Genomic DNA, 9,314 nt, shown 5'->3' on the forward strand with positions numbered 1-9,314 from the left:
ATGAGCAGGTTGCTTTACCCAGCCACACTCGTGGTGTCTGCACTGTCCCCAGCTGCGTGGCGCAGTGTCACCGGCTCCTACAGAGAGAGTGTGAGTCCAGCAAACAAAAGCAGGTGGGAGGGCTGGCTCTGGAGAGAGCTGGCACCTCTGCTCCAGGCAGCAGAACCAGCGGCAGGGAAAGGGCAGGCAGGACACACTCCAGATGCACCAGGCTGGACGTGCAGCAGCATCCTTCCCTGGCAGTTTTATCCTTTGGTTTTAGCTGCTTCCTGGGGCATCTCAGGGTGGTTCTTAGAAGGACTGCAGAGCCAGAAGCAGTAGAATGTGGGGATGTGTGTTGCCTGGCTCAGCACATCACGACGAGAAAAATGGGAGAGCCAGCCCTGTGCCAGCTGCCGCCAAACTGTGCACCTGCTCCCCAGCATACGGCTCTGCTGGTGCTCATAAATCTTCCCTCACTCTCAAGGCTTCGTGTAATTGATGGCAGAGCTGAACTGTATTTAATGAAAGCCTTTTCTATTTGGCAATATTCATCTGCCACCCAGCTGCAGACACCTGAGGTATGGAAGAGGGACGTCTCTCCTGCTCAGCACCCCTCCTTGGGCACAGAAACGCTCCAAGGTGCCTCACTCTGAACAGCTCTCCCTGATCCTGCCTGTAAGCTGTTAATGGACTGGGTGTCCTCCATTAGCCAGGACATCCTTACCCATCAGCAGAGGGAGCCTTACCTGTGCCTGCCACACCCAGCTCGGTGTTAAAGGTCCCAGCTCATCCCACTGCCTGCAACCGGGAGCCCCAAGAGATGTGGAGGCACGTGTCAGTCAAAGGAGCAGGACACCTTCTCTCAGAAGGATCTACAAACACGTGTCGGGTGAGGGACAGACAGGTCAACCATGTGGGTGCCACTGGGACACAGCTGGTTCCACAACAGCTCTGCAATGGGATGCAGGGTTTTGGGGTACAGCATCCCCATGGCACCCTCCAGAAAAGATCTCAGTGTGTCATGTTCTAGCCTCCTGCTTCCTTTCCCTTTCCCAGGGCATGCACCATGGTGTCACAGCTGAGAGGTTAGCAGCAAGGTCCTGGTCCCAGCCATGACTGTGGGCATCTCCAAGGTGGGAGTCTCCCCCAGCACAGATCGGACATGGCAGCCCCATTCATACCCTCCCCAAAGAAGCACACGGAGGTCCCTGCCACCGGAGTCGTTAATTAGTACAACTCATTCTCTGTGTAACTTCTAATGGCTGCTGATCCTTGCTGCTGCTGTGACCTCCCCTAAACACCCCCAGTGCAGCCAGGCGAGGCCCCACAGCCCCATTCTGCCAGCTGCATTGCCCCAAGACACCTGGCCCAATGTGGAAGGACCCAGAGGCAACAGGTGTGCTTTCCCCTGGCCAGACTGGGAGCAGGACCGGCCCCATGGACCCACATCACCTGTGGACATTCGAGTGGGCAGCTGGAGCCACAGGTCCCTATTTGATCCCCTGCACCCAGAACAGGCTTATCTCCTCTTAGAGATGCCCACAATTTGGACAGTTTCCATCTTCATCCTCTGACCACAGGAAAACTTGGCAAGAATGAGACTTTGTACATCACTTTTGGCACTGATTGGACAAACATTGAGCACGATTAAATTATTTTCCACACTCAATTGAACATAATGCAACTTCATTCATATTAATAAAGCCCTAATCTCCATGGTCACTCAAATGAGTGTCTTAGATAAGGATTTACTATGTGGCAGCTCCTGGCAGTGCCACAGCTGGGCAACCCATCACCAGTGTTAATTAAAGGTGGAATTAGAAATTATAGCCATGGCTGTGCTGCTTCTGTCTTTTTGATAAGTTATAATATCTCCCATAAATTAACAAGACTAGGGAAGAAATGTTTCCATAACTGCAGGGGCTTTCCAGGGAAGTGAATTTCTTTGCAGGGATGATCATTTTTTAATATCTCGAATTACGTGGTTTTGGAAGCGCTGGTGCTGTGTCATATCTCCTCCACCAGCAACTGTAAACAACGGCAGCTCTTTCACCCTCATGGGAGACACCAGCAAGGGACAGGGGCACTCGCCAGCCCCAGGACAAGGGAAGTGGAGGATTCCTTGGGGATGAGCCTGGCTGGAGCAAACACTGGTCCCTGGCTGGTGCCAGCACTCCAGGAGCACAGGTCAGGCAGATGGCTGGAGGAGAGGCTCATTTGGCTGCCAGGGGACCTGGCTTCCAAAGTCCCTCGTGTGTCATGGCAGCAAGCTGGAGAGACATGGAATGGAGCCGGGATCCGACTAGGAATAACATCTGGGGGGACACAGCCTCGAGCAGGGGTCTCTGACGCCCAAGGGGCAAAGGAGGTTGGACAGGGGGATGGGTCTTCCATGGGACTCGTGGCTGCCTCAGGGTTTTCCCAAGGCTCTGGTGCTGAGATGCCCCAAGCTGGTGTGCAAGACCTGAAGTGAACGCAACACAAGTAGTCTGCACCCAGCCCAGGCACACAGCACCCAGCCCACTACCAGGAAAGCCTTTGTCCTGCCATGTCTGCCCTGAAAAGCCATCATTAGCTTCAGTGATATGACCCCCTAAGGCAGAAGCAGGAGCCCATCCTCTCCCCACAAGGGCCAGTGCTGCAGGAAGGAAGAACTGACTTATTTTCCCTGCACACAGCTGAAGCCTGCTGCCAGGTCACAGATCTGTGCATAGGGAATTTACTGTCCCCAGCCTCCAAGCCATTTCTCCCTGAGCATCCCTGTCTCCTCTTCACAGGGGTTCCACATCAGCACCTGGGAAATCGAACACTTCTAACAGGCCATAACTCACCCTCCTTCATTTTGTGGCTGAAAGGAAACAGAGCCTGAAAGCCTGTGCTAACAAACGTTAACACATCCCCTGAGGCTGGGATAGGGGACAGGGATGGCATAATTCCTCTTACTTGGGAGAGCATTCCTCCATACTGCCCAAGGTTCTCACAGTATCTGTCTTAAGATAACTGGATGATATTTTTGTGGGGCTGGCACCACTGAAGAGGCAGTGAGTCCATGGGACGTTCCTGGGCTCAGTGCAATGGCTGTGGCTGTCTCAGCGGTCCCTGCAGAGATGGTGACTCCAAGCTGTGGTCACCTTCTTCACCAGAACCAGGGGATGCTGCCATTGCCAGCTGCCTGCTCATCAGCTCTCTCCACAGTGTGGCCATGCCAGAGGCCGGGCAGGTCCTTGTGCAGGAGGATTACCTCCCTCGCGTGCACTGGCATGCAGAGCCCTTTTCTAATGTGCAATCCCAGCAAGGTTGAGTAGCTCCTAGCACTTCACAGCTGTGCAAACATATGCCTCCCTGGGGAGGATTAGCCTTGCTGCAGAAGAAAGTATCTGCTTGAATTGGCTTTGGGTGCAGTCGCCTACAATTCACCCTTTGGAAACTTACTGAGCTTTGGAAATGGAGACTGTTGCCTCCTGCACCTTGTCCCACTCCTCAGGCCCCCAAAGGCAAGGCTGGGGGGCATTTGGGCTATTGCCCTGGGGAGCTTTTCTGTCTGTGCCCCCCATATTGGTACTGGCTCTGTAAAGCAGGCAGGGAGCACCTTAAGGTACTTTGTGCACATTGCACATCACTGTGCACCTTCATGAGATGGGAGCCACTCAGCCACACTCAGCTTGGCACCAGTACTGGCACCTCCCTCCTGATTAGGGACAGGGAAGATGAGGGACATTAGGAATGAGGAGGCAGCAGATATGCAGGAGCTGGCATCATTCTCTGATGCCTGAGCTAAACTACGAAAGCACTGAGCTGGGCTTGGGGGGTTGGAGAGGGTGGGAAATAAGGCTGCAATGCCTGAAAGGAACAGAGAAGGTAGATCACCTTTTACTTTTGAAGTCTGGTCTCCAGCGTGGGAGAAGTCCTCATCAGGCCCTCTGGAGAGAATACATTGGGGCCAGGGTGTCCAAAACTCCCAAAACAGTTCCTGTCTCTTCCCCCAGTGCCAATGGTCAGCTGGATTTTCTCAGTGGTTCCTCACCCTCCACTGGTTGCCCAGTCCCATGGGTGAGGGCCAAATCAGGACATTGCTCCTTGGGACACTGCAACAGATACCAGGGGCAAGGAGGTCTTCCAAGGCTGCCTGCCTGCTGCATGCCCACAGCAGGGATTTAAAAGCAGGTGTAGAGACTGGGCAGACGAAATGTGCTGGGGAAGGTGCCTGTGTGGGGTGGTACCCCAAAAAAACCTCTCCAAATGAGTCTCAGAGAATGAAGAACTGCTTGGTATCCAACGAAGAGGAGGCAGAACCCCAGTGTGCTCTTGGGCCTCTCCAGACATTACACATCTGCAGTGCCCCATGTTCCCAGCATGCAACCATTTGGCCCCCCAGGATGAGCCTGGAGGAGGATGTATCTCTTGTATTTCCAGTAACATCCCAGAGAGCCGTGCCAGAGGACTGGGACATCAGCATCAGGTTTGCAATGACACCAGCGAGGGGATTTATCAGCAACACCAGAAGTTGCTAAACAATGGCATGTCAGGCTGCAACCACTGCTGCTCCAAGATGGTGAAGGAGCTGGCAGGGCAGGTGTGCTGGCATCCCCTGGGGCAGCACCGCATGCCCTGCTCCCATTTCCCAAGGAGCATCAGGTGTGACAGCCTTCCTCCAGCCCCAGCGGCTGAGATGATTTCACTGTGAAAAGAAGCCATGACCTGGCATGTCCTTAGGAGCCAAGGTCAGAGGACTTGTCTGCTTCCCTCAGATGTGTCCCGACAAACCTTGGTTCTCCTGGTATTCCCAAGGGGTGGATCTCCAAACGGTGGGCTCATGTCAACCACAGAGACCGAAGGGATGTCCAGATACCCTCCATGCCTGCATCATACATGTAGGGTCTGCACGACCCTTGCCCAGGTCCTGGGACTTGCTTCCTTGTAAATGAGTTGGTGCTTTCAAGTCGAGGGTATATAATGGAGAGTCTTTGGCCATCTCCCACCTTGCATCAACAAATTGCATTGAACTGTGAAGTCAGGATGGGCCCTGTGGGTCTGCCTTATCCTCTGCCAGTAGATATGAGGAGAAACAACAGCACTGAGGGGCTGCCCCATAGCTGCCTCTCCGTGTGTACAAACCTCCTTCTACTTGGGCCTTTCTATCTAGATGAGGGGTTTCCTTCTGAAAGGGCTGGAAAGATGTATTCACAGCCAAAATCATTGCTCATAATTCAAAATGCTCAAAACTGGAGTTTATTGCCATGGGGAAACAGCTAGCAAGTCCCAGGGGAAAGACATAAGTGTCTTCTTGAATATTTGTACATTCTTTCAAATGCCACCAAAAATAAGACATTCCTGGTACTTGCCGTGACTGCCAAAATAGACTGGAGAATAGAGAAGCCCCGCAGAGAGGCGAGGATGAGGAGGGGAAGTGCATATGAGCGTGTGCATGTGTGCAGGCACACATGTGCCTGGGAGAAGCTCGGGGCTTGTGGCATTTGCGTTCCCCTCCAGACTGCTGCCTGCTGCTGCCATGCTGATGTGGCAAGATGGGATAGCTCCCACCACCTGCTATACCCCCCACAACATCTCAGCTGTCCTATGTCCCCTCCTAACCTAAGACAATCCCAATATGGTCTAGCATTGCCTGTGCCCCATGTCTCGCCATGCCCACCACCTCCCCAGACCCCAGCAATGCCCCGTGTCCTCTTTGTTCCACCTGCCAGCTGGGCAAGAGCCAACATCTCCTGAACATTGATTGCATTGGGGTTTGTTTCACCTGGGGCAGGCCAAGGGGGAATGGGATGACATTCCTAAAGCATGCATGGAAATGCCAGCAGGTGGGAGGGAGGAAATAACCTCCCCAGGCACATGGGAACAAGACAAGAGTCACAGGCTGGAAATTAAGGCAGAAGAGCAAATAAGTGAGCTCTGGGCACAGGAGAGAGGGGCACCTGCCTGCAGCATGGCCCTGCAGGGTGGCTTGTCACCCATAGCCCCTCTGAGAAGGAGCAGGCACCCCAGGACGTGTTTTTCACTGTGGTATGATGTGTCTAACTGCAGCTATAGACTTTATACCCCTAGAGCAAGCAATTATTTCAGCACAGCCTATTTTACATTTAAAAAAACAAAAAACAAAAAAACCCAAGCCACTGAAAACTGCCCAAACCACTAGCATGGCTTCTCCCTGCTCAGCCTCTAGGCAAAATGTCACCTGGCATTTTCAGAGGCTTCCCTCAGTTTCAGGCCATGGGCAGTAGTTGGCCAACTCTGAAGTCTGATTTCCAAACTGGAGGAGCAGCACAGAGCTGTGCCCCATTGCCTGCCCTCATCTTGCTCCGTACTCTGCCAGGCTGGCCAGCAGCAAACACACACCTCTGCTGAGTGGCTATAATTATTTCAAAATCCCCCCTCAGTGCATCCCTGAAGCTCCTACCACCCTTTTGCTGTGCACATCACAGAGCCTGAGGGCACTTTAACAATGCCAATGGGTGCTCACCCCAGCAGATGCAGCATAACGTTGCTGTGCTGCAGTTTTACCCCCTCACTGCAAGACTTCATCTCCAAGCTTTCACCGACCCCGTGGGAAAGCAAATTTTACTTTAACCCTTTCCAAATGAGCTGAAAAGTCTTGCATTGAAATAACCCACCACCCTCTGGCCTAGCTGGAAAAGCCCTTCGGTCGCTCCCAGGGTTTGTGCAAGTCCCCATGCCGGAGGAAGGGCAGCGCATGGAAACCCATGTGCCAAGAACCTCCTCGGCCGGGGCCTGTCAGGGCATTTCAGATGATTTGTTGGAGTGTTACACAAAGAGGAAAACATCCGAGACTCGCAGCGGACTGCATGACTCACCATCGCCCGGGGAGGAAGGGCTCCATCGCCGCTTATGCAAGTGCCGGCAGCTGCTGGGGCTGTGTTAGCCCTTGGTGGGAGCGCTCTGTCCCAGCAAAACCCACCCATTTTAGGGCACGGTCTTGGCGCTGGGGGAAACGCAGCTTGCAGGCCCTCAGAGAAGGAGCAGCAGCTCAGCTTTCTGCTGGCCCAGCATTGGGAATGGCGAAGCTGTGCCACGGTTGCCCTGCTGTGGACACCCAAACTGTGTGTGGGGGAAGGTGCTCCCCTGGCTGGACCCAGGAGAGGAGGAGATGTCTGGATAGGGGATTTGCGAGGTCAGGGCAGAGGATGTCACCCGGGCTAGGAAAGTCTGGGTATGGGAAAAGCTCTGGAAATGCTTGGCAAGGAGAAGGATTGTGGATTTTTGTTTTTCCCCTGCAAAGTCCTGGTTTCTTACCATCTGGATTGCTGCCTTCAGGAGAGCAGGCATGAGGATGGTCACCAGGGTGACACCCTCTCACTCAGTGCAGCTGGGAAAGAAGGAGCCGGCAAGTAGTCAGGGCAGAGCTGGGCAAAGCTCTGGCGAATAGTCTGTTCTTCCCTGCACAAGGGAGGGCAGAGCAAGAGGCTGGAGGGGGCCATTACACCCACATTTGCAGTCAGTGGGGCAGCATCCTCAACTTGCCCTATCCCTGCCTGATCCCATCCCCACCAGGGCAGCTGGGTTTCAGGAGATCATGGGTTTGATGGGACCCCCGAAACAGGGTAGCAGCAGCCCCACTCCTCTGCCAGCTGCAGAGCTGAGGTTCAGGCAGCCATGAAGCCCAGAGGAAAGCTGCATCAGTCCCCATGTCCCCATGCAAAGGGACATGAGGAAAAGCAGGACAAGGTGGATGGACCAGCAGCTCGCTGAGTCCCCACGCTGGGTACAAGGACGCAGGCAGCAATTCCCCCAGTCGTACCATAGCATTTGTGCTCCTGCTCAGGCAGGAGGGGGGGACAGGCCTCCCTCTCACCAGCTACACGTGGCCCCCCCAGACTGCCCACCCGTCCCCCTGCGTGGCTGGTGGCTGACGTCAGGCAGCAGATGCATCCTGTGCCCAGCAGGCTGGAGTGGGGGTGGCATCGGCGGGCGCCTGCAAATATCACGGCTGCTGACGGCGCTGGTTATTCTTAGCACCCTGCAGAGGCACAGGGGGGTCTGCCTGGCAGCATGGCAGGGAACCGGCGGGCTCCCCTGGAACAGATGGCCCAGCAACATAAACCAGCTCCCTCCAAGGCACCAGTGGGGAAGGGATTGGGAAAGTGGCACGGCCAGATTGCGCCCAGAGCCCTGCCTGGCACTGACTCAGCTGCAATAGGCATCTGCAAGGAGAGGGGTTGGCTCTGGAGACACCCTGAGATCAGGACAGGGTGTAATCTCCTCTCCCAGACCCCCAGGGAAGGTTGACCCAAAGTGTGCATTGGGAAGATAGGCTGCGGCTGCGGGACCTGCAGCTCACAGCTCTCACACACACGGCACACGGCTTCTGTCCCCCTGCAGAGAGAGAAGTGAGCCGCTCAGCCCACGGCTGGCACAGATCTGGCCGAGTCCAGGTGCCTCCACGGCCTCACACTTTTCCCCCCTGCTCTCCTTCCCAGCCCATCACCCCCTCCAGCCTGGTGAGGGCTGCAGGAGAAGCAGGGGCAGGGCTGAGATCCCCAAACTGAGCCAGGAGCAGAGCACCCCACACTTCATCCATGGGAAGGGAATCCTGTTTAGAGCTGAGAGAGCAACACGGAGCCTCTCTGCGTGCAGTGCACCAGCCTGAGACATCCCCTGCTCTCCAAGTCTGCACCAGCCCTGGATGAGTCCCCACTCCCTCTGGTTTATCGGCCTGTGCCGGCCATGACTTGGGGCTGGCAGTGCCTCTGCCTGAGTGTGGGGTGCAGGCTGCCTCACCTGGGGTGCAGAGCAGCCGGGTGCCCTTGAGAAAAGCAGGGGTGCGGAGCTGCAGGCAGAAATCAGTGCTGTCCCACTCCTGAGAACAGCAGGACGCAAAAAGGCCAGAGCTAAACATAGGAAACCTACTTTTCAGCTGTCGCCGCCAGCAGCGGGGCTGGATGCCTGCTCCCGGCTGATAGCCTCGTCCCATCACGTGGCTCCCGGATCTGGGGCTTTAGGGAGCCCATCGTGGCTTGCAACGCTTGCAAACAAGAATGTGGCAGACCACGACATGTGCTGGTTGTGGATAAGGAGCGAGGAGCTGACGGCCGGGGAGTAGCAGGGCTGGTGTGGGGCAGCCCTTCCCATGGCAAGCGGCACGGCCTGGGGGTTGCCCCGAGCGGCAGCCCCCGGGCTTGCTGGAGGGGTGGCGGGCCCGGAGCCGCAGCCAAAGGGCAGAAGGAGCCTGCAGGAGCCGGCGACCTGCACCCCGGGTTCCTTCCAGGAGGAGGAGGGAGGTGATGCGACCGTGCCCAGCCCGGCACGTCAAGGCCGCCGGGGACGGGCGGGAGCCCCGGGCCTTGGGCACAGCGGAGGGC

Source organism: Athene cunicularia, assembly GCF_003259725.1.
Source record: "Athene cunicularia isolate RWA chromosome 4 unlocalized genomic scaffold, athCun1 chr4_part3, whole genome shotgun sequence".
NCBI classification, from domain to species: domain Eukaryota; kingdom Metazoa; phylum Chordata; class Aves; order Strigiformes; family Strigidae; genus Athene; species Athene cunicularia.